General features: G+C 33.7%; 1 long non-coding RNA gene across 1 annotated transcript; it reads left to right on the top strand.

Moving 5' to 3' along the window:
• Positions 1 to 6,334: 6,334 nt before the first annotated feature.
• LOC118190817 (uncharacterized) lies at positions 6,335 to 16,623 on the top strand. Its single transcript, XR_004758483.2, has 3 exons — positions 6,335 to 6,419; positions 7,953 to 8,026; positions 14,846 to 16,623. It is a non-coding gene; the product is annotated as an uncharacterized LOC118190817 (long non-coding RNA).
• The last annotated feature ends 9,683 nt before the right edge of the window (positions 16,624 to 26,306 follow it).

Raw genomic sequence — 26,306 nt, 5'->3', positions numbered from 1 at the left:
ATAGAGAGAGAGAGTTCAAATACATTTAATTGCACATAAATCCCTTTCGTACATAAAATATGTATGTATGTATAAAATAACTAAATAAATTGTAAAAGGATAAAAAGTATCCTGTTCTGTTCACTTAATTAGCAACTATGAAATCCTAAAAAAAGTAGCATGATATTTATAATGGCAAACATTAAAACAGATGAAAGTAAATAAAATTTAAATTATGGAATGTACTATATAAAATTAATAACAAGTAGTCGAAAATATATATTTCAGATAATTAAAACAAGAAAGTTATTTGGAAGAAATTGTTGGATATAAAATTATTACATCAAATTTTCAGATTATTATTGTTCATATTTAAAGTCTCAACTTGCAATCTTAATCCCGTTAACATAATTCCAAAAATCAGCAGCATACATTTTTTTTTCAAAATCTTGCATAATATTAAATATTGGCTTTTGATAGTTGATACAAATAAGACGAACTGTTTTGATGACCTTAGATTAGTAGTTTGTTCTTCCATTCACTTACTTTTCTACAGTATTTAATTTTTTATGCTCGACTATCCAAAATTTCAAGAGCTTTCTGGATATTTTATGAGTTTTTACTGTACACACATTTCAGTATTTGCATTGTCAAAAGTGCGCAGACACATACTTGAAATGAATAATTTTTTACAGCAAAACACAGGAATTGGAAAACAAAAAAGTACTTATTCCGAGATTGCATTTATTTTTCGTTTATGAAAATCAAAGTTCACTACACAAACATGCAATCACGCTGCATAAGCATGTATGGAAATTCTTAAAAAAACTAGTAAACCTGATAATTATGTTAAATAAATCAGAAAATATTTTAATGTATAACAAATGAATAAAGTAGTTAAGCTTTTATCAAACAAAATATAATACAGTTAGGAAGATATTTAATGGTATAAAGTTAAGTAATTTAGTACATTTCAATTATTCATCAAAGGAATGAAGTATTTTAATAAGTCGAAGTTCCTTAGATGAATTTTATTACTTTTTTAAGCAATCAAACAAATGCGCGAGTTATTTAATAATTTTGAAATATATACACTAAAAGAAGCATTAAATGTATTAATGTAACTATTTGTTAAACTTGATTTTGGCACAAAAGTCTGCAGAATGCTTCGTTTTTAAGTACACAAATGCACTGCAATTCTTATTCCTTCATCTAAAGTTTTCTACAAATGTCTTTTTATTAAAATTGCTGTATTGGCAGACATACAATTTTTTGTATAGTAACTTTAGATACGGATAAGATTATCGAACAATCTCGTTTGTTTTACTGGCGTCACTGAATTTTGCGATGAATGCATCACATTTATTGCTGAGTATCACCTTCCAGATTTTTCATACTGTTAATGTACACATCAGTAGTGAATTGTTATTCTTCTCTTTCCTCAAATGCAGTATGCCGATAAACAATAACCATTCACCAAAGATTTTGCGTAAATTTCCAGTCATAATAATTTAAATTAAGCAATTAGCACTTAAACACACAATCAGCACCGCAATTCTTTCGAAAGCGCTCCGTAGCAGTCAAAATAGGGTATGCCATCTTCTCTATTTGCCAGGTGAAACTAATCGATATTTCAGCGACGTCAAAAATTCGAAAAATGGAGTATGGTTCAGAAATACGCGGCCCTCTCTGGCACCAAGACAGAAGCGGCTGTCATCTCCAGAACGCAACACATCTCCACTCTACCCTTCAGTGAGCTCTAGCTTGACAACGTCGAAGTCGCAGATGACGGTGATTTGGAGTTTATAGTTTGGTGAGCCTGGTTTGGAACTTTCCCTCAAGTGATCGGTTTATTACAGTTCGCTTAAACACACTCTGGTGCCAATAAAAGCTATAATGCCTGTTGCAAATGCAGCAGCCAATATTGCGGCCTTCAGCTTTGAGTGACGGGGCATGTGATGCTGAATCCTGGCCTTCTTGAGACAATATCTTCCCGCGATCACTGCTCCCAACACGCATGCATAGTGAATACATCTCTGATAAGTCTTTCTGCAATACTAATGAAAAGAAAATCCGCCCTCTGCTAGCCTTATTACACAACCTCGTTAAAACTCAGTAACCTGCTGATAGTGTCTTTTTCGTTTCCTTAAAGACCTTCCTTCGCCCACAGTCGAGAAGTCTTAGTGATCCCCATCTGAGTCCTTTTGGCTTATGTAGAAAGTCCGTGATTGAATTTCTGCATCTGCGGTTGATCTGAAAGGGGAAACAATGAAGCCCTTCCACTTCGTTGTTGAAATGCCATATCAAAAATAATGAATTATTTGAGGTAAAGTCATAAACGTCTCTCTGAGGTCACTAAGTCCGTTAAAAAAATTGTTAAAAAATATGCAAGTACCCTAATAGATTCCAAAACAGAGACACGACGAGAAGCTATAAATATTGCGAAGATTGTTCGCCCATGCATAAATATAATGAAAAACAAAAACTATTTAATTTAAGCACTCGTAATGATCAGGGTACATAATTTAAGCACTCGTAATGATCATGCACTTCTAAGGAGGATCCCAAATGTTTTTCATATAATCTCTTTGGTCATATTTCAAAATATTATCCCTATCCCTGCAAAATTTGCGGATTGAAAGGCCATTCAAGAAATATTGCCCTAAGAATAAAAAAGAAGCTACACTAAACATGCACGGTCTTGATGACTCATCCGCAGCAGCTGATATGTACTTGAGGAATACTTTAATTAACAATTATCGTATTGCGTCTTCAATGATTGACACGGGAACGTCGTCATGTCTACTTAAAGAATCGGCTGCGAAAGGCCTGGGAATAAACATTTCATCTTGCAAAAAGGAACTGTTTGGTTTCAGCAATCAAAACTGGCTGATAAATAGTCTTGGTGCAGCATCTGTGGACTTAAAAATTGATGACGTAGTGGCAAAAGATATTCCAGTATTAATTGTGCCAGATTCGGCTCAGTCAGTTGACTTACTGGTTCGACGAACATTCAGGCCAAATGATGAGTGAAGATAAGTCCCTGCAAATGTCATCTTATTCGGAAACCACGCACCGAGAAATAGAACATCAAATGCCAAGGAGAAGTCATATTACTCAAGCTGAGAGTAAAGAAAGAGTACTGAAAATTTTTACCTCATTAATGCTGAAAGAAGTAAAAGAGCGGATGGGAAATAAGATGAAGAAGTACTACTATAAGAAGAAAAAATCTGATGTGTACACCACATGACTTCCTTATACGGAATATTAAATTATATCCTTTTTTTTTCTTGAATTTCATTTAAACTTATTGGATTGAATTAAATCTACTTCGCCGACAGCCCATAAACCGCAATAGAATAAATGCATTCTTTTAAAATTCACTCTAGTATTTGTTTACTATAGCGACACTCTGGCGCTAGATTCACTTAACAGTATTAATAATTATAAAACAGTTAACTTATATAATAATTATATAACGGAAACTAAGTTAACTGTTATATAATCCAATAATTATATAACTGTTAACTTATATATTTCGTTCATATTATAACTCATAATGCACAAAATTTATATCATTTAAAGAATAGAATTATCTAATCGTTGACACATGTTCTATTCAAATACTATAATAAAGCTAGAATGGTGTCTGAAAGAAATTAAGCAAACAAAACAAACAGGAACAGTTTTTCACAGACGATTGAGTATTTCTCATTCAATTAATTCAGTTCTCACTTCGCGAGAAGGCAAAAATACATAAAAACTCAAAATGTCTATATTAAAAATTACGAAGTAAATCTTAAACACTTATTTCCTCGAAAAAATTCCGGAAAGAATTAAGCATGATTTAATTGGCAATAATAAATGAATGCGTTATCTTTGTTGTTGCGAAGCTAAGTTTCTCTAGATTGGCAACAAATCCACTAGTCTCCTGTTTCAAATGTAAACATCAATGGCCGCCATAAAAAAAAGGCTTAGAGGCACTTAGACAACTTTAAAATTGTTGATAAGTCTAAAAATATTGCATACAGATTTACTAAAGGCATAAAAACCTTAACGGGAAGATAAAAACAACATAATACAATCATTTTGAAAGCAAAAAATGTACAATTTACAAACATGTAAGTGTAAAGAAACTGAGATCACTGAGCCGGGTAACAGAGTGGATATATATATAAATATATTTATATACGTCTGGGGCGGCCGATTGCAACCAAAATACGAGGTGCACATCTACATGTTATAGCAGTCCTATATACAAAATTTCAACGTTCTGAGTCTACTCGTTTTTGAGTTATGCGAGATACGTACGTACGTACATACGTTCGTACAGACGCCACGAAAAATTCTCTTCAGAATTCATTTTAAAGCAGTTTTATAATTTTTTTGGAGGAAAAGAGCATTTTATTCTGTCCTCATGTACAGGTATCACGCAAAAACATCGTTAAATTGCATTCGATAGCAGTCAAAATGGATATTTTCGTTGAAATATGCTGCCTGAAACTTTTCGCGATTACAATACTTCCTTTTTACTTCGTACAAGGAAGTAAAAAACGAGCGTGTTAGACTGTATACAACAACAATCTACGTGAGTCAGCATGCTAATAACCTAGACGAGTTTGATGAAGAGGAACCAGGTAACTCGGATATTAACTCGTGAAGCTACAGATAATGTAAACTGTTATTTTTTTCTTTTTCCGAACCTACAAAGAACATTACTGGAAAAACTTCATTAAGAACTTTTTTAGAACTTTTGTACTTTTTTAGAGCTTTTTACTCATTCTAGAACTTTAAATTATGATTATACTGTGCGTAAAATGCGGTTTCTTGCGGTAATCTCATCAATGTTTGTTAAAAAAAAAAGGCGACAGTTGAGGACAATTGTTTAGACAGGATGCCCGAATGTTAGCAATTTCCACAGTCTACCACCAGATGGCGTCATTATATTGAAAGATATTCAAAGCATTTGTAATTTAAAAAGAAAAAAACGAGAGATAAGGAATGTAACCACGGCGGCAGACGATAATAATGACTCATGCACTTTTTAAAAGAGTAGTAGAATAAAGTATTTCGGTTATGTTTGTTGTGAATTTATGTCCTGTTAAATAATAATGCAAAATAAAAAAGATACGCATAGTGGATGTAAGAGAAAATCCTGACGCTAACAGCAGTTAGGAATTTGTTCGAATTTGGCAGCTGGCCAAAGCGCGGAAACCTTGAGATGTTCGTTTATATAAGCATCCAGTAAATAATGTACATGGAATGTCATCGATTGAAGAGAACGAATCAAACGATTGCATTACACCTTTCGACGGTTCTTCTGATACTTTAATAGAATCTTTTTTAAATAGCCTATAAGAATTATTTAAACTGTATAGAATTACGAACAATGTTCACAAGGATATATTTATAAAAAAAATATTTATAGGGCTCGCTAAAACATTTGTAATGTCAATGTCGCCAATACCCGAGTGTACCGTATACTAAGATTAAACCAAGGATTTTTTAATGCATGGAGATGGACAAAAAAACACAAGAAACAGTTCCTCAGAATTTTTATAGTTAATGAATTTCGTATTTTTGTTCACAGTTTCTCTAACTTTGATATCAACATTTATTAATAATTTATCAAATCCATTAATTTTGTCGTTTTCCATCAAAAGAGTTAATATTTCTTTCTTCTTTTCTATTAATTTTCCCGTTCTGCTGCTCTTGACTGTCGGTGAGTTTTCCGTCATATATATTGGACAGCCGTTAAATATGCATGGATGTGCATCGTCTTTTAACATTGGACGTTTTCTCGGAATTCTTAAAATCGTCCCATTTTTATTCGTGAATACATCTTCAGGCATAATCATATTTTCGTGAAAATTATACTTCCAAAATGACGCCTGTATTTCTAATCTTGCAAAAATATCTTTATGACACAAACAATCTAAAATCAAAATCCAAGAATATTTGCAGATGGCGGGATAATTTTCTAGGTCATAATCGTTTAACAAACTTTTAAATGATTATAACCTGAAAATGAAATCATTTACGATCAATATTCAAATCATTTTAATTAATCATCAATATTCAACTTAATTAATTATCAGTATCATTTAGTCAATTATCAATATTCAAAAGATTTGAAATATTGATGAATTTGAAATATTGCATCATCATGTAATAATCATGTAATAGAACAATCTTGAATAATGGCATAATGAAATGTCGCCCATATTCTTAAAAGAGCCAAGTTCGTGCAACCCAGACATGATACGAATGATAAGTTTCGAAATTGTTTCGTACTCTCGTGTTACAAACCGAGAGTAAAAACCATGACGTCAAAATGCAAACCAAAAGTGATGCCTCGTTTCTCGGAGATATTTCAAGCAGCGAGCAGGTAAGTTGCTGTGTGTGATTTCCCGAGTAGAAGCATGTTTCGGATTCGTAAGGTAAAATGTGCTTAAAAAATAGTTTATTCTTGTGATGAGTACATGTAATAAATTTTTATGAACCTTTTTTGATGTTTTATACCCTGTTTCTAATTTCTTTTCCAAATACTAGGAATTATTTGTGTAAATTGTCTTCAGTATGCAGTGCTGAGTCAGTAAAGCTCCAGAACTGTAGCTTCTTTTATTAACTTAAAAATTCCGCGCAAATTAAAAGTATTATTTTGTTGTTATGTTAAGGAACAATGTCGAAATAAGTTTTTCGCTAACTTTACATCCGTATAATAATATTTAACATTTTTTTTTATTATTTATCTTATCATTTGCACGCTCATCTGAGCACGTGGTAGTTTTAGGTTATAGTGGAGAATATGAGAATTCATTTTTCCTATCCATTGTAAATTCATATTCTAACGTTCGACAATTAGCCTAATGTAAAAATCTCTATCTTTAGATTATAAATAAGGTCTACTTCACAAAAATTGTTTTTCTTTTAAGAGGCTATATATATATATATTTGCAGATTCTAACAAGACTAAATGAGTGCGAATCTACCAGCATTTTATTATGTAAAACGGAAGTTGTTCTCCATAGTAGCATTTTTTAAAATTTTATTTTATGTATACGAATCTCTCACATTTATAAGATAAAATATGTTATGTGCTTTCTTTCAAATTTAGAATTATAAATCTGTATCTGACCTGAATGGTTTTATTATATGTATTTTAGTACTAAAATCAATCTAGGCTTAATTTATGCCTAAAATTTACCCAGTTTGCACATATTGACTTTTCCCATATGTAATAAATATACAAATACAAATATCCAAAAGGCATGTAAATATAAAAATAATTTAAACTGGGATAGATGTTATTTTTATAAGGGAACTGTTTGGAATAAAGTTTCAGGGAACAAACTATGGTAAAAGCTTACAATTGGGTGCCCCTTGTTTTTTGGCGATTCTTTTTTGATGCCAAGATCGGCGCAATTCAAGATGGCCGCTATACAAAATCAAAATAAGAAGTCAAAGAATTACGCAAACTCTGTGTCCATGTACACATTGATCTGTTTTCACTTAAAAAAACATCCTAGAATTGCACAAACTAAGCATTGCACACTGGCTTAAATTTGTACATGTACACATCAATCTATTTTCATTTAAATAAAATCAGGATGCTAAAACAAAGTTAAAACTATCAAAAATTGTCGCTAATCGAAGGGGCACCCAATTCTACACTAGAGCCCAAACGAGCTAACAAAGGAGAAATACTTAAAATATACTTTAATATAAAAGAGTAATTTGAATTATACTTTTAATAATTTAATGTAAATTATACTTTAATATAAAAAATATTTTATTGTAGAAGAGAAATGCTTTCAATATTTGGAGTGAAGTTTCTTAAGGCCAAAAATGGTTGTTAGAAATGTTGTAAATAAATTTCCTGTTAAATTTAACATGTGTAAAACTCAGTAAACTATTTGGTTTCAAAATTTATTTTATAATTAATTGTTTAAAAACCTGTTTGTGTCTTATAGATTTTGCTGAAGCTTGAAGAACCAAATTAAAGATTTGTATCAATCAATGTATGATAATCAAAAGACATGCTAAGGTTTGTTGTTTTAGAATTCTATATTCTCGCTTTTATAATTTGTCTGCAATTTTAGGGAGCCATTTTGCCTCACGTTTCCTAAGATATTTTTTATATTTTTACTGTACAAAATATGACATTTAAGTAAACTTCAAAGTATAGCTTATTAAAACATGTCTACTTTAATATGGTTAGTAAAATATTTATGAAAATATGTTTGGAAGATTTCTTTTCAAATTAAATATACATTCTTAAAACTGAAGGATCAACGTAATGGTATAGCGTAATAATTTTAGAATATAGGTAGCAATCCTTAAATTGCTTCCACTGTTTTAATATTCTTTTGCAAATCCTATACAAATCATTTTAAGTTTATGTGATGCTTATTCATACATATAGGTGAACCTCATGATTGTACCAGTATGTGTACAAAAGAAGCTTTCATGAAAATAATATGGGTATAGTTTGACCGCCTCATCCATAACCATGAGCGCAAACACACGTGCGCCATTCGGACCTACTTATTCTCAAAATAGGGTGGAAGGATGGGGATGTTCTTTCCGGAGAAGAGAAGACCTTTCACGTCGCAGCAAGTAATACCACCCCTTTTGGGCAAGTCTATGTGTTTTGGCAGAATGCCAACCAGAGTTGCACTTGAGATGGTCGAACTATACTTTATGATTATCTCCCCTTCTTAAGAAAAAGGTTGTGAAAAATTATTAAAGAAGCAGTGTATGCCAAAATTTATGTATATAGCAACCCATGTATTGCATGTCTTTGAGTACACGTTGATGAACACTTTCGAAAATTGATGGTCATGGCAGTTTGTTTCTATTTGCAACGAATACCTTTATTTTTGTTGTAGAAACTTGTAATGAAGCTGGAAATTAATTGATTTTTATTGTATTTGAGGGTATGTACAAATTCCATCTGTTCTTAGGTGATCGGGGCAGATGCATGATGCTAAGTTTGTGTAATCGATTTTTTTTTTATTATTTTTTTTTTAAGCAGATTTCTTTACATGGGAAAAACAATGGATAAAAATAACTACAGAAGTGGATAGTTACGTATTATCCTGTTGACTGTGAAAGTTGTGACTGTTCTGCCAGTCATTCTTGCAGAGCTGAAGTTGTATCTGGATCTCTTAAATAAAACATTTGTTGAACTATGCACATCCATCAACTAGCCATTGCTGCAGAAGTATTTGACCTACTTTGTTTTTGTGCTTTTAAAAAAAGTTTTTGTTAATTTTTGCTCTTTTTTTTTTATTCTTCCCAGTTTCTGCTAGACAACTCTATATTTAGAACACTATATGAGTATAAACTTCTCAGAGGTGATTGTTCTAATCTGTAGCTGTTTTCCATCCATATCCAGCTGTTTCAGTGCCTTTAACTGATGTTTATTATTTTGACCAGCTGTAAATGAAGTGGAGTGCAGTCACAAATGTAACTCTATAGTCCTTGAATTTCCTTTTTTCAAAATACCAGAGAAAAATATAGCAATAACAGTTAATTTGCATCCTTGTTCTTGAAAACAATCATTAGGGCTTACATCGTACGAAAGTGCAGATTTACATCATATGAAAGACCTTCTTTATTGCGATGTCACGCTTATCCATAATTGGTGTTAAATTGTGCATGGCATAAAACTTAAGTACCCAGAAATGTTTCTCAAATTATTTTGTAAAAAATGTAAATAAAAGCTGCCATTGTTAAAATAGATTTAAAAATAAAGACTCTAGGTCGACATGTCAGAACCATGTTTAAACAAATAGAATGAAATTTAAATAACTGAAGCTTCCGCAGACCCATTTGCTCTGTCAGCCAGATCTTGAGTGGGTGTCTTTGGGACATTCGTCTTTTTTTGCAGGCTCTATTGCAACAAGGCTTGTGAGTAATTTCAGTCACTTCTCTAATTTTAATGAAATTGTTTGCAATTGCCAAAGACATGAAAAATGCCTCCAAGCTCTCTGCCAATTAGTTCATCAATGAAAACAGCACTTGTTTAGTGCTCTCTTTTGGATGCTCATCGAGCATCCACAGTTAGTAACAGAATGGGGGCAATGCCGACATCATTGCGAAATCATAGCTTAAAACTAGCCTCAAAATTAAAGAAGCAAATGAAATCACCGCCAAGCTTTATTGTAAAATAGACCTTCCTTTCAATATCCCGTATTTCTTGACAGCAGTTCTGAGTACAGTTACCCTGCTGAAACCGATAAAGGGCACAAATGTGCTGATGCCATCAATTCAAGATTCAGCTAATGAAGATGGGTCATTTTTCTTCTGTTTATTTAAATGTTCTGAAGTATTGAAGTAGAATATTTATCTCGATCTTAGGTTGCTTTAAGTGCCTATGCCAGTTGATTTCTAGACTTAAAGATACCAAAATGTTTGTTTCTAAAATTACCAATGAGTTTTGAGATTTTTTAGTGGGAAATGCAGATAATTAAAAGGGAGGAGTATTTTATATTAGACAAAAATTATGTAAACATCAAATGGCTTCTAACTTAGTTGTATCAGTTTTATTTTGTAACAAAACATTGCTTGTTATATCTTATGTAGATAGTAATGTATTAAAGAAGAGGTTGCTAATGAGCTTTGATGATGTGCCTTAATGAAATTGGTTGACATTCGCAGCAAAGCATAAATTTATTTTTCTATTATTTCTAGTTCTATTTTTAGATGTCAAAATATCTTCATAATGATAACATTCACTTCCATGTCGTAACAGCCTCTCTGAAAATATTACAAGATCCGGCTATTAATTTCCAGGACTTATGGAATAACTCTGAAGAAAAAAAAGGTTAAACACATAGCCATGTAATATGATTCAAAGTAATCCCCATCAGCCGTAATACACGTCTGTGCTTGGCTGTACAAATTTTTGAAAGAAGATTTAAAGTCCTTTTTGGAATGCTCTTTAATAGTGACGTTATAGTTTTCTTGATGGCTTTGACATCCTTAAATCTTGTTCCCTTCAGCAAATTTTTCACCTTAGGAAACGAGAAGAAGTCTGCGGGTGTTAGGTCTGGAGAGTATGGTGAATGCTGCATTTCAACATCTTGCTAGGCTAAGAATCTCCTCACAGGCAACGCAATGTGTGAGCGGGCATTGTCATTTAGCAGCAGCGAATTCCCATTTTATTGAAAATGAGGCCTCATTCTACGAATTAGTTTTCGAAGTCGGTCAGGAACTTCTGTGTAGAACTGTCCATTGATAGTCATGTTAGTAGGAAGAAATTCATGAATGAGTCCATTGCAATTGAAGAAAACGATTAACATGACGTTGATTTTGGACTTTTCAAATTGAAATTTTTTCTACATTGGTGAACTCGGAGACCGCCATTTGGAGCTTTAATGCTTGGTTTCAGGGTCATATTGATAACGCCAAGACTCGTCTCCCATGACTACTATCCTATCCAGGAACGCAGGGTCAGCATCAGCGTTGTCAGTAAGTTCGCCACATGCGTCCAGTCTCAATTGCTTTTGTTCGTCCCTCAAATAGTGAGGAACAAATCTTGCATTTGCCTATTTCTTGCGTCAAAATTCGCCGAACTGTCTCTTTGTCCATGTTGAATTCATTGGCAAGTACTTGAATGGGCCTTATCTTCTGAATTGGGTACCTTATCTTCAGGGCAGATGTTTTCATTATATTTGGCTTATAATTCCTTACTAAATGTAGTATTTCATCTCTATGTATTCCATCTTTGATATGATTTAAATCAAATACCTCGTCATCACAGAGGTTATTGAAAACGAAAAAATTTCGATTGACAAATTAGTCGGTATTCTTGACGCAGCATGTAACTGAACAAGAAATTATGTCTGTTTATAGAATTAAAGGGAAAGTATTATCACATAAAATGAAACAATTTACATTGAAAGAAATGTTTAATAAAGTAAACAAATAAATACAGTCAAGTCGTTAATTCGGACACCCATAATCCGGACCTCAAAGCTAAAATCTTTTTGCGCATGCGCATAGGCAGGCGTTTACGCGTGCACGCAAGACCTTTACGACTTGCATGTGCGTCTGCGCAAGCGTAGAATATGTTTTCGCGTGCGCGTTTAATAACGGATGGTATAAGCTAAAATTATCTAATTATCTATTGCAGTTAATGTTGATGATTGCGTTGTTCCTTAATCTTCGAATTGGATCCGGCTTATTATTTTTTGCAGACTGTAAGAGCAATTTTATAAAAGTAAGCTTGAACTTTCGATTATGTCAAATAGAATTTCCGATGCTGGAGCTCCCAAAGGATCTACAAAACGAAAGTATGTTTCGATGTCCATCAAACAAAAAGTGGAATTGCTACAAAAAATGGATAAAGGCATATCCTTTGTTTATCTAACCGTTCCGAAATCTGTTTATCAATTTCACACTGCTCTGCGGGGGGGGGGGATGTCGCGGCGAGCAATGAACTGGAAGTTGATCTGTCAGCACTATCGGTATCTTCAGGGCAGATGTTTTTATTTTAGTTGGCTTATAATTCCTTACTAAATGTTGTATTTCATCTCGATCTACTCCGTCTTTGATATGATTTAAATCAAATTCCTCATCATTATAAATATCACGAATACAAATCAAATAGTTTTCTGGTTGCAATTTTCTAATTTCGACTTTGCGTAATGTATGCTTTACGCATGTGCCCGTTGAAAGAAATGTTTAATAAAGTAAACAAATAAATATTAAGCTTCTTTTTTTATAAATTTTGATACCCTTTAGATCATAATTGCTCATTATTTTATAAATTATGGTTTCATATTTTTAATTTTATAATTTCTGCATGCGATCTTACCAAATTTAAACTGATGATCTATAATCCGGAAAAATCGATAATCAGGAATCGCCGAAGTCCCGACGAGTCCGGATTAAAGACTTTTGACTGTATTAAGCTTTTTTTTTTTCCCCTAAATTTTGATACTTTTTTAGATCATAACTGTTCTTTATTTCTTAAATTATGGTTTTCTATTTTTAATTTTATAATTTCTGCATGCTATCTTACCAGATTTAAACTGATGATCTATAATCTGGAATCGCCGAAGTGCCGACGAGTCAAGATTAACGACTTTTGACTGTATTAATAACTTCTTAATACTAAGATATGTTCAGTAGAATTATTAAAAATTTCTTTTGACTCTGTTGTAGCTTTTGTTAAAAACTTTCAGTCGTAGGTACCTAACCTAGTAGGTTTTATTTTCTGTTGTATGTTCTCAAAATTTTCCTGGAAAATTCAAAGAATATTATGGTAAACCTATATAAATAAAAGATTAAACAAAGATGGACTAATTATTTTATTGTTTTTATTTTACAATATGACTCAAGCTTTCTGCAAGAATGAGTAGTAGTAAAGTTAACAAAATAAATGCATGAAATTAGTCAAACTTCACAATGTTGCGTGAAAATATTGTTAAGCATTAAATGTATTTGCTGAGTGATATCACACCTTTTTTTCTCTTTGCCTTTTCTAATATAAAATTATTTGATAGTTTGCTACATTGTTTCTAATCTTTTGAAATAAAGGTTTTAAATTCTCTTTTTAATCATTTCAAGAAATGTTGATCTCTTTTTAAATAAATGCTGTGAGTTATACAATGTTCTGATTATAATTTTCAAGCGTATTTTTTGATTCTATATCTTTATCCAATAGAATGCAGATAGATAGCTACACATAGTTTTGTAGCATATAATGGACATGTTAAAATACCAACTGAATGAGTAATAATGTGATCACGAAAGCTACATTATATACAGAATAGATTTTTTTTTATCATTAGTTTTTTTTCTCTTGTGTTGCCATGTATTTTTTCCCTTCCTTTAACTTAAATATGTGGCCATTTTGCCTTAGAAATACTTCAAACCCGGAGAAAGTTATAGCTTCTGGATCTTTCTGTAAAGGTTAATCTACTTCTAGTTGTGATCATTAAATAATTTAACTGAAGAAATAGTGAAGTATGAAAATGTGTTCACTAATCACAAGTAAAAAAAGAAGTCAAGCTGTGGAAAAAACAAAAGTACAAGGAAACAGTAGCGAGAATGGTTTTTCTTTTTTTCCCATAAAGAAAATGTTACTAGAAATGCCAAAGTATGAAAGTGAGAAGCTTCCATTTCACACAGGATAGATTTTTAAATCTGTTGCCAAAAATGTAAAAATTATGTGATAGTTATCACATATAAATAAATCATATGCAACATAAATGCTGTTTTAATTTTTCTATGTTTAGTCCAACTTAATTTTATGTAAACATAATTTGAAAAGAGAAATGATAAATCAACTTTCATTATTAAGTTAACATTTCGAGATATCAACATAATCTTTTTTATAACCAAACTACATAATTGCTTTATTTAACTACAATATCCTATGTAATAGTGTTGGTCAAACTGTTGAATTGCATATTTTTGTGTCATTTGGAAACATTCATCCATTAAATCATTTTATACAAATCCAACACTTTAGTAGATTACAGCTTCGTTAGTCATGAAAATTAATTGAGGTTATATGGGTATCACAAAAACCTATAATTTTTAGTATCTTATAGGAATTCATTTTTAAAATTTACGTCATCAAGTAAGTTTCTTTTATGTTCCCTGTAGTTTAAAAAATAAGAAGAAAAAGGGAGGGTAAAAGCTTGTGTAAAAATTAAATTGTCTATTAAAATTTAATGCATTATATTATAGCAAATAACTAGGATCTCTTTATTTTCTTGATTATATGCAGAGTTAACTAATATTCCCAAACTGATTTTAATGACAAAGTATAAACTGAAGTATTCATAATCCTAAATGTTATAGCTCAGAATAAATGCTATTAATTTTCTTCCCTTTTTCATTATAGGACCGTCTTGCAGAATCCTTGCCCAAGTCTATTTTCAGTACAAAACTATTGTTTGGAATGCCAGCACAAGGAAATCAATGTGATCTTTTCTTATACTGGTCACAAATCATCAATATAATTTTGTTATCTTAAATATTAGTCAGACTTTTTCTGAAGGCTGATCTTTAAAAATAGCTGTGATTACTTTTATTTCTGAATGTAATCAAGAATTTTATTTTGTTCATGTTGGTGGGCCTTGAGTGCGTATCCTTTATTATGGGGAGTTGTCCACTCAGATTGCAATCTGCGTGGACAATTTCCCATGATGAATGGTTTGTGCTCAGGGCTCATAGAAAAGCCAAGCCTCATAAAAAATGAAGACATTCATTTTTTGTTAAGCTTGGTTTTTACTTAACTCATAGTAATTTATTTGCAAAGAACTTGTTGGGTGGAAGATTCACGATTTATAGAATTTAATGCCTGCCAGAAATTCTCGATGCAATATTTGTCAACTTTATTTATCATCTATGTAAGACTTTTTTTTGGGCAAAATTTCTCTGAAGTTTGCTGTGATTATTATACTGTATTACTAAAAAATAAGCTGCTCACTTGTTATTATTTCTTAAAAATTTGTTAGAATATTAAAAATGGATACTGTGGTAAATGAAAGGAAAGAGTTTAGACCGTATAGAATCATTGTGCTATTTAAACACTGAAACAACATAGGATTAATATATATTGCATTAACTGTCTGTAATTATAATAACTATGTAAGTGAACTATTTCAGTTTAGGCTAAGCCAGCATCAACTATATTGGTCATTAATATGCTTGAAAATAAATGGGTAGGAACTTGGACCATGGCTAATGATAGATATTATTTCCATGAAAAGAGATTTTTCTTTTAATTAAAGAAATAACATTTACCAGTGTTCTTATTTCATAACATTTTATCGTAATATGTTGGCAGGATCTTATTTTCATGTAAATGCAGTATTATAATCAAGAAACTTTGTGTATCTTGAATGTATATTCATTATTATGGAGAGTTGTTCACCCAGACTATTATCTGCATGGACAGTTTCCCCATAATGAATGGTTTGTGTTCTCAAAAAAGAAGCTTGCCATAAGTGAAAAATACCTTTGTTGCACCTTTTTGTTTTTATTATTTATTTATTACTGTACCTGTTTTCGAACATTTGAAAATAACCTGTTAAGATAGAAATATTTTCTTTGTACTGATATCTTTTTTCTTAATTTTTTTATTTATCTAGAATGCAAGTAAAGGGAATTTTATCTTCCATTAACATTAACTATACATCTGCTTTTATTTCTTGCAATTTTTTATTATATGGTCTGTTTAAGGGTATGGGTTTGTGTTTAATATAACTATTCATTTCTAATGAGAATATTATCATCCTGATAATGAATTACTGTTTCTTATTCAGTAGCAATTTATTAATCACTGTTTTCAAGTTTTAAATTATTTGTCATCCTTGTGGTTTTTGTACTCTTTTTTAAAATGCTGTTGTGACATCTGATATTGAAGAATTATTTCTTAACACGGAATTTTTCCTGAATGGAAATAAATTTAACTGGTGTAATCAAAATTTTATTGGGTGTTGATAGTATTTCTTGTGAGTTTGCATCTTGTAACCATTATAGATATGAAACAATTTTGTATGAAATATTTGCTATGTGACAAAATGTTACTTGCAGTTTCTGAAATTGAAATTCTCCATTCTTGACTAGCTGTAAAAAAAATGTGATATTTCTCCAATAAATAATCTGAAAATTCTAGTCTTTATAAACTGATTCATATATTTTAATAATCTCATCTAAGATAAATTATTGAAGACGTTAATTTTTACATGTATGGTGGTTTAAATTGTCAAAATCAAATCTGAGGGATTGTATTAAAATTAAAAATGAATTGTTATGTTACGTCTTCAATCTATAATATAACGGCTCCTGTTATAGAAATGAAATTCTGAAGTTAATACAGTTTTGATGAAGTTAATACAGTCTTTTTGTGTGTGTGAACTTTTAATTTTAGCTTCTTGTGTTCTACAAAGTATATTACAAGACTTATGCAAGTAAAGTATACCACGAACAAAATAAACAAATGCATGATATCACTGCAAATGGCTAAAAATTATTTAAAACTATTCAACTGTTTTCTTTATGAAAAAGTTTTCGTGTTACAGTAAGAAGAGAAAAATATTATTTAATACATTGGTAGTAAATTTGGGCATTTTGGTAGTATTTGGTAGTTTGATTATCTCAGTTCAGTAAGAAGCAATCATAATTATCAATATTTGTTTTACTTGTCAGAAATACTGGTTACTTTCTGAGGCAGTAGCTGGGAAACTACTCAAGTGTTGATTGCACAGTTAGTTTTTAGTTCAAATAGGTTTGTCCCTGAAGGACAATTTTCGTTTTGCGATTTTGCGTTGGTTCACTATAAATGTCAGTTCGACTTTTCAAACTGTTCCCACCAAATGTTAGTCCTGCATTATATTTGAAGAAGTTAAATAATGAAAGATCTGTATAAATGTATGTATATTTCTCACATTGTGATAAAACAATGGTACATAGAGCCATCAAATTTTGAATGGCATAACCCTACTGCGAATATGGGCAAGTGGAAGCCCAAATTTGGAATTTATTTTATTATCGATTTCATATTTTGTAAAACTTTTAACAAATTTTTTATTAACAAATTCAAGGATTTCAAATCAAGCAATGGCAACGTTATGCAGAAAAAGCATTTTAACTCCAACGTGTGAGACTGTGTATCGGAAATTCTAGATAGGATAGACACTAGGAAATGATTTCTTTAAAATCTGAGCATTTTTTCAAAAAAAAAAAATTATTTTGTTTTTTTCAGTTTATCAACAGTAGCCTGACTTCCTTCCTCTCATTTTTATCACTTGAGCAGAAGCTTTTTACTCATTTGCGCTTCTGCAGCTGAAGAAATTAAACCTTCGAAACTGGTCCTCCACATTTAGGAATATTATGCTGATTCTTAATTTAACAACCACAACAAAGGTCAGTATTATTAAAAAAATCTAAAATGGATGTAGTACAGTAAATATCTACTGGTACAGATTGAAGAAGAGCTGCATTTCCGTTGGTATATGTTAAATATCATGTGGGTTGTTAACTTCTAAATCTTCTGCCCTAAGTTGGAGGGTATCTCTCAAACTTAGGCCTGAGAATATCCCTACCACCACCCTCTCAAGAGAACTTCTGCTCATCATGTATTATGAATGCCCCTTGTTACACAGACATTATACACTTACAAATCCATGCTTTCTGTGGAATTCAAAACCCATCGGTACAGCGGGCAGCATCATTAACTGCTATGTAAGCACGACGGCAATGTCTGCAGGTACTGATTGTTTTTTTATTCTAATCTGCAGTTTCATGCGAAAAGAATCGAGACTGCATAAATTTTGCTTGTGGGGAAAACATTTAGAAAGGCCAAGCATGAGGAACTTCAGAAAGCTTTACTAAAAATGGCTTATCATTAGATAGCGACCATCTTCCCAAGTTTTTTTTTTTTTTTTTTTTTTTTTTTTTTTTTTTTTTTTGGGTTGTGTGTGGGGGGGGGGGTCAAAAAATGGTTGATGGAAAAAACATAAATGCCAAATTAAAAACGGTTAAGAATTATTGGATGAGCATCATCAATATGTCATTTTGAGTGCGAACATAGCGCTCGACAACCAAGTATAAATTAAACTGATCAGATGAGTTTTAGTATGCCATAATAGGTTCTAAAGAAAATGCATCAACCCTTTTTAGGTTAAAAGCTATAATCATTAATATTTACGAGAGACATTTTATACAAAAAGTGTAAATTATACCAATCAAATAAAGTTTATAATGAGAGCTTCACTATGTGGTAATAAATTCTTAAGGAAACAAGAAGCTATTCCAAAATAATATAATTTTCATGTGAGCTATACCATTCCATCACAGAATAAATTTTGGTACTTTCTGATTATTTACTGTACAAGAGAAAGTTCCCTTTTAATTTGTGAATTGGCGAAAAGTGTTTGGCTATGTTTGTCTCGTAGGTACTATTCATTAATAATATTAAAAGGAGTTTATTAGAAACAAGAAATCTTATGGCTGTTTTCCAACCACATTCTCATAACCTGCTTGTTTTTGGTGTGGTATTTCAACAAAATTTTACCGTTTAGAAAATGCAATTTCATAGAATGCAAACTTTTATATTCTTTATACTTAAGAAAAACACTACTTCTGAAGAGATTCAAAAAGGCTTTCTTTCTTTTTCTTTCTTATCAGCATCTTAAGTCTTATTTCAATCTGTTATTACCAAAAAAAGGCATTGATCAGTAAAAGGATGATTAAGTATAAAGCATGTAAATTTGGGGGGGGGGCTCTTTTGTTGTATATATACCAGAAAGTGCACTAAAAATCTGAAATTTTTATCAAGGGTAAAAATAATTAAAGTACAAGAAAGTTTCATATTTGAATAAAATTAATATTATACACGTTTCATATAGTCTTTTATAAAAGAAAAGTACCATTCCTGTATAATACTAGACAAAAATAAATTATTATTGACAATTGTGTTTCTTGGTGCATATGTTATAACTGATATCCATAGTTCATATGAATATAAACCAATTTGTCTTCAAAAATGCTTCACAAATGGATTACTTTTCTGTGGCAGGTATTAGTTGTCTTTTCCCATAATCAGTTGTCCAATTATCATAACTTTTGAACCATGTACTGGAGTTTTTCAAACTATATAATCTTTACTTTATTACAGGGGTGGCTAAACTTCATCTCTAAGAGCTATATGTTGGAATTGGAAAAATTTGAGAGCTTCAATTATATTTTTCAAAAGCCATGAGACCATATTTACATCATTTTAAAAGTAGTGAAGCAGGTTTTAAATGGGAAGAAACTTCTGATTATAGACAATCATTGAATGCCAAGTTTACCTTACTTTAAACATTGGACATAAAGTTGTCTTAGTTTACTATATTTCATTACATATATTTGCATAAGAGCCACACTACTCGTATGGGGCTTGTGAGCCGTGATATGGCCACCATCATATTCTAAGCATCCTTGAATTATCCTTACCTTGCAAGCAGTTTGATTGCTTTATTGAAATATAATTATATATCAAGAGTATTAATGCTGGCACAGTGTTTTTTCTCTAGAATTTTTTAATAAGAATGCTGGATTTAAAACTCATTTATCACTGCAGATTGTTGACAAAAAATTCCGCTTTCACATATCGTCATCACAAATTGTGTTAAATGATTGATCATTTATTAAAAGCCCAAAATCAGGAATGCGCAAATACATTTAACTGCAAAGTGTCATGCTGATTACTGCACATGTAAACTTTTAAGTGGGGGTTTTACTATTATTTTTTTTTAACAGATTTATACTTGCTGTAAGAGAAAAAAGTTGGTTACAACAATGCTAAAATATAAGGCTATTTTATGCTTATAAGGAAACAAGAATAGTCAAATTTTAGATACAAGAAAATTATAGTTCATTCATTGACCCACAATTGTACGCATTTCCTTTTTTTTTAATCCTTAAATGTTTAGATATATTTTAATGTGATGAATAAATTTTCTCCTTGAATACAAAATTTCACAAAAGACTATGCAATTATGTATACATAAATTGTATGTAATTTATTAGTTTTGTATTAAGCCCACCAGCAATGGAGTAGTAAAATTGCTATACACTAGTACTGTAAGTTCAATTCCAGGCAAAGGGGCTGGCTGCATGGTTTTCCCCATGTGCAAAGGACACACAAGCCAGTTTTCCGTAGAAAATCCTCCGCAAAGACATTCATTCCATAGGCAGTTAGCCAAAGTGTGCTTAAATGTTCATTTAATAAATGTGGCAGAAATTTTCATATTATTTTAGTGTATTTGCATGGTTCGTCTCCCCCCCCCATAAGGAGCATTTCTGACATGAATCGGTTGTCAACAGCTGATGTGAAGCATCAATGGAAAATCCGGTGTATGTAACATTTGGAATATAAGCTAGCACTTCTACAAGATGTGTGTCCAATAATGGTTACTATAGATTCTGATGTTCCTGATATACGAGTTTAAATTGTTTCAGGAAAGATTCCTTGCAGGCTGCTTTTATTGTCACATGCTTTGATATAATAAGCGGAAAATAAATCACATAGTTAAGTAGGTCTGAATGTATATATTTGTGCAAGATTTGCAGACATTTTTGTAATATTAAATTTCGTATGTAATTTATTTGTTTTCTTTTTAAAACACATTTTGGTAACTATAAGCTGTAAGCGAAATATTCCTTAAAATATCTTGAACAGACGAAAATTCTGAAAAAACGTCTAAGGATTTCGAGTTCATAATAAAAGTTGGCATTATTTGTTATACTTCACCGTATTGTAAATCAATACTGTATAATTAAATATACTGATATATGCATTTCAATACATATTCAGTATTCTTACTTCCACCGCACGCCACTCAATAAGATTCTTAAAATTTTATTTCTTTGGATGATTTGTTGGAAGAGCTGCTTTATTGAAAGTATATCCAAACACTATATACACTGAAGAGCTAAAACATTATCACTACTTACTCAATAACGCCTTGTGCGACCTTTGGCGGGCAACTCGCCTTGGCGTAGATGCTACAAGTTCTTTGTAGATGACTGTGGACAGGTATCTAATGTCTAAGCAACGGTTACATAAAGTCCAGATATATGGTGGTGTTTAAGATCTGAGCTGCCGCTCCATGGCATCTCAAATGTGCTCTATCGGGTTGAGAATCGGCGAGTTAGGTGACCAGGACATTAATTGGAATTCATCCTTATGCCTCTGGAACCACTCCAACACAATTCGAGCATTGTGTCATAGGATGTTGTCCTGCTGGAAGATACCATTTCCAGTTGGAAAGACAGATGCCATGTAAGAGTGCAACTGATCCGCAGTTATGTTCAGATAATCCGCAGCTTTCATGGTCTGTTATACCACAACTAAGGGTCCCAAAGCCGTCCACGAGAACGCTCCCCAAAGCATAATACCGCCACTACCAGCCTGTGTATGACCTGCTGTACGGAAGGGGGGGAGAAACTGTTCGCCTAGACACGACCATCGACGTAATCGTGATTCATTCGACCAGGCAACTATCTTATCCATGGTCCAGTTTCTTATTTCTCGGGCCCTCTATAGACGTGGTTGATAATGACGCTTGGTCAACAGAGACACACGAGTAGGACGTGTGCTACACAGTCCCATACCCAACAGTGTTCCGAAACACTTAACACATAGACCAGCATTTTATTGGGCTGTCTAGCGCCGATTTTATAGTACCAAGCGAGACGGTTTCCGACGTCCTTTTCTTTGATGACACATGGACGTTCAACACCTTGGCGTCTACTGCTGGTTTCACCGTGATTTATCCACTTTGCATAAATACTAACAAGGCAGATCGTGAACAACTTACCAGTCGTGCAGTTTCGGAGATACTCGTTCCACGTCTTCGGGCCATTACAATCGACACTATCAAATTCATTTAGATCAGCAGCCTTTCGTATCACTTGGATGCTGTAGCATCTCATTTTTCCGTGGGAAATTGCATTTTCCTTTATTAAATTAGGAACATGTTAGGTTAGTTGGCTAAGGCAAAGCAACTTGAGGGCTATCTGCCTATGCAAAGATGATGCCTTCGTGGAGAATTTCTTAAGGAAAAGTGGCTCATATCCACGTTATACATGGAGAAACCCAACCGTGCAGCCAGTCTGTTCACCAGGATTCGATCCCAGGTTGCCACTAGTGCGGCCAAATTAGGAGCAGTTAAAATCAAATTGTGATTAGCTATATATAGGTGTGTTCTTGTGGTGCCATCTCCGATGTTTATTCTGTAACATTCTTATTTTTATTTAGAAATTTAATAAATTATGATGGTGTGTTAAGAAAAGGAATTTAATAAAGATTATTTAATACTTAGCATTACAAAAAGAATAATTTTAAAAGTTATTGTCTGTATTTTTTATATTATTAAAATGTGACTTTCATAAAGTTCTTTTTTTTAATCGTAAAATGTGAACTACATTGTACCGTTTCCTCTCTACATGTTACGTACGTATCATATGTATGTAATGAAACATTTCTCCTGGTGTCTTAGAACCTGATGAAACAGATGGTCTTTGAAGATACAGCTGTTGAACGCTTTATTTTTGGTCAGGACAAGTCTTAAAATTAAAAAAAAAAAAAAATACACCACTCGATTGGCACAAAACTCGTGCCTCTTCTTCAGTAATAGCATTTGTACTTTTCACATATTTTTAAAGATATAGTTGAAAAAGTACAAATGGCAGATTACATTATAGCAGGATGAAAAGACGGGAAAAACGTGTCGATTAAAATATTTAAACTAGAATAAGAATGGTAAACATATGGTTCCATTTTATTTTTCTTAAATCGTCTTACAATAATCGATAATTTTTGAAATGATGCAGTTCAGAAACATTTTATCATGAGCATGTTACTATTTTAGGCTATAACAGATAATAATGAATTTGAGGTACGTGTGGGCAGCACTTGCCTAAGAGAGGATCGATAGCATTAAATAGAAAAACAGCAATCTTAATTAAGATAAACAGATAGCAATTAATAATCAAATTTGATAATAAAATTATTATGCAGCTTCGCATATATCTTGGCCCATAGCTGCGAGCTGGTCACTGACCTTACAGATTTTCTTTATTGTAGGTTTGTTTTTAATAATAAACCGTTGAAAGCCGTCTGTAGGAGGAGTGGGATGCTTAATGTGGTTGTCTGCTGTGAGTGGGCAAGAGTAGATATAATGTTCTGGTGATTCAAGTTGGCCGCACACGCAAGCATCTGTAGTGGAGATGTTGTGCCTATAGTAATACGCTGGATAAGGCCATGTCCCGTTATGAACCTGGTGAGTTGGGGTATAGCTATGAGGCGTGATAGAGAGACTTTTGGTAGGAGATTGTAGGTCCGCCGTCCGGTGTCACGCGTTCCATTCCTCTTGCCATTTTTTGAGTAGGTCTTCTTTGAGAAGCCTCTTTAGATGCGATGGTGGTGCACGGATACGAATTTGCTGAACAGAACTGGTGGCGGCTTCTTTGGTTAGGGTTTCTGCTGCCTCGTTTCCATCTAGACCAGCATGCGCCTTGATCCAGGTGAGGTGAATGCGTTGCTGGTGATTGACAGAGAGTAGCTTTTGGATTTCGGAGATAATTGGGGAGATATGGCTTAAGTTTTGAATTGCTAGGAGTGAAGATTGGCTGTCTGTACAGATGCATGCTTGGTGGTAATCGTTATTTAGTATGTCGTTGGTGGCGTTGAGGATGGCCAAGGCTTCTGCCTGGAATTCACTATTGAAGTGCTGCAGTGCTGCCTTCTAGCTGGTATGTTCATCATTTTGGTGGTAGCAAACGTAGGCGCTTCCAACTCCGTCTTCAATCTTGGATCCTTCGGTGTAGTAGACGTAAGTAGCGTTGGGAATACTAGAAGTGCTAGCGAAGTGCTATGGTGATGCGGAAGTTTCTACCTTGAATGCCTGGGTGTGGGCGTTGGGTGGAGCGAGGGTTTTCATATAAGGTCGGACTGTGGGTTGTGTCGTGGAAGGTGGCGTCTTTGCGTAGTTGCAGGACTCTGGTTATTGTAGCTTCTTGCTCGCCTCTAAGGTATAGTGGTGGTAAGCCTGCAAGGATGATGGCCGCAGAGGTGGCTGTGGTGCGAAAACCTTTGTACATCACTAGTGCGAAAGGTCTTTGGATGGTCTGTAGTAGTTTAAGTTTCCGGCTTTGCATCGGCGTCGCTCATATTTCGGCAGCGTAGAGGACTATGGGTTCAATCACTGTCGTGTATAAAATCTTGTTAATATATGGGTTTCGTCCCATTGACGGGCCTTGCGTGCAATGGCTTGTGTCTTAATTTTGAGTTGCTGTAGATGTGGGATCCATGTAAGGCCTTTGTCCCATGTTAAGCCTAAATACTTGAGCTCTTTGACGATTTTTAGATTTTTCTGTTGGAGTTTTATACATGGATTTCCGCTTGGGTTGGTGCCTGGCTTGGGAATGATAAGAGCGGCTGATTTGGCAGTTGAGATTGTTAATTTGAGTCCTTGGCAGAGGAAGCTGAATTTTTGTAATATTTGAGTGCTTATATGTTCCAATTCGTTTCTGGTGCGACCCTGGATTAGGAACGCAACGTCTTCTGCATAGGCAACTAGTTGCCTATGCAGACGGTGGCCAGTTGGTGGAGATGATGCTGTTGAAAGTTAGATTCCAGAGCACACTGGGCTGGCGCAAGATCCTTTCGGACATCCTCTCTCCTGCTGTTTGATGGTTGTCCCGTTGTTGTGTGGGACCAGGAGGAAACGATTCTGGAGGTAACTGTCAAATATGCCATAGATGTTACGGGGCATCGAGATGAGCGGAGAGCTTGTTTAATGGCCGGCCACCAGAGGGTGTCAAAGGCACTCTGAAGGCCAATTGAGACAAAGGCCGTGTGAAGCTGTTGTTCTTTGTTGTGGTGGATTATCCGTCGAACTTCCTCCAGAGCATGCAGTGTGGAGAGGCCGGAGCGGAAGCCGAACTGCCTGCTGCTTAGGATGCGGTTGTCTTGCAGATGAAAGATGAGTCTTTGTACTATTAGTTTTTCGTAAACTTTCCCTAGAGCCATCAACAGGCAGATCGGTCGGAGAGAGCTTGGACTTTGGGGATCTTTGTTCTTTTTAGTGAAGAAGACTACATGACCAGTTTTAAAGGCGCTTGGGAAGAGCTCATGTTTCAATAGGGTGTTGAAGAAGTGTAGAAAGAAGATGGGATGTGATTTGTAAGCGACCTTGAGGATGCTATAGTCTAGGCCGTCAGGGCTTGGTGCTTTCTTCTTGGGCAGGGTACGATAGATTTGTGTGATTTCTTGCCTGGTGAAGGGAATGTCGTCTTGGGTCATCGGTGCTGCGTGGTTGTCTCTAAGAAACTTCGGTGCTGAAGATAAATGCAGCAGTGTTTGAGGTAAGGCTGGTGTTCGAGTTGGCAGTTTGTTGCTGCAAGTAGATTTGGTGGGGTCGAAAAACTTTGTTTGTTGAGATTTTGTAGAGAATTCCGAAGGGATCAGAATTCTTGCTGCAGAATTTCTTCCAGGTGGTAGTTTATGCAGTCATTATGCTTCGTTTGTATGTAGTCTCTCTTTTCTGAACTGTGTTAGGAAGAAGGCGCGTTCCTCTGGGGTGTCTGCTTTGGTGAGGCGGCGTCTTAGTGCCCGGCATTTTTGGCGTTTCTGGCGAAGGTCCTTCGACCATGGAAGACCTTGGATTTTCTTGGCTGTGCAGATGGAAAGAGTACTGTCACAGCATTTTTGTAGCTTTTGCGTTAGATGGTTTGTGTACTGGTCGAGGTCTGCGGCGTTGTGGCAGCTTTGCAGTGACGGAAGTTCTCTGGTAAGTAGGTCGTGA

The sequence above is a fragment of the Stegodyphus dumicola genome, chromosome 5 (genome assembly GCF_044657685.1).
Source record: "Stegodyphus dumicola isolate Sdum_Otavi_A_Nest chromosome 5, ASM4465768v1".
In the NCBI taxonomy this organism is placed as follows: Eukaryota; Metazoa; Arthropoda; class Arachnida; order Araneae; family Eresidae; genus Stegodyphus; species Stegodyphus dumicola.
This window is presented reverse-complemented; position numbering and strand designations above follow the sequence as displayed.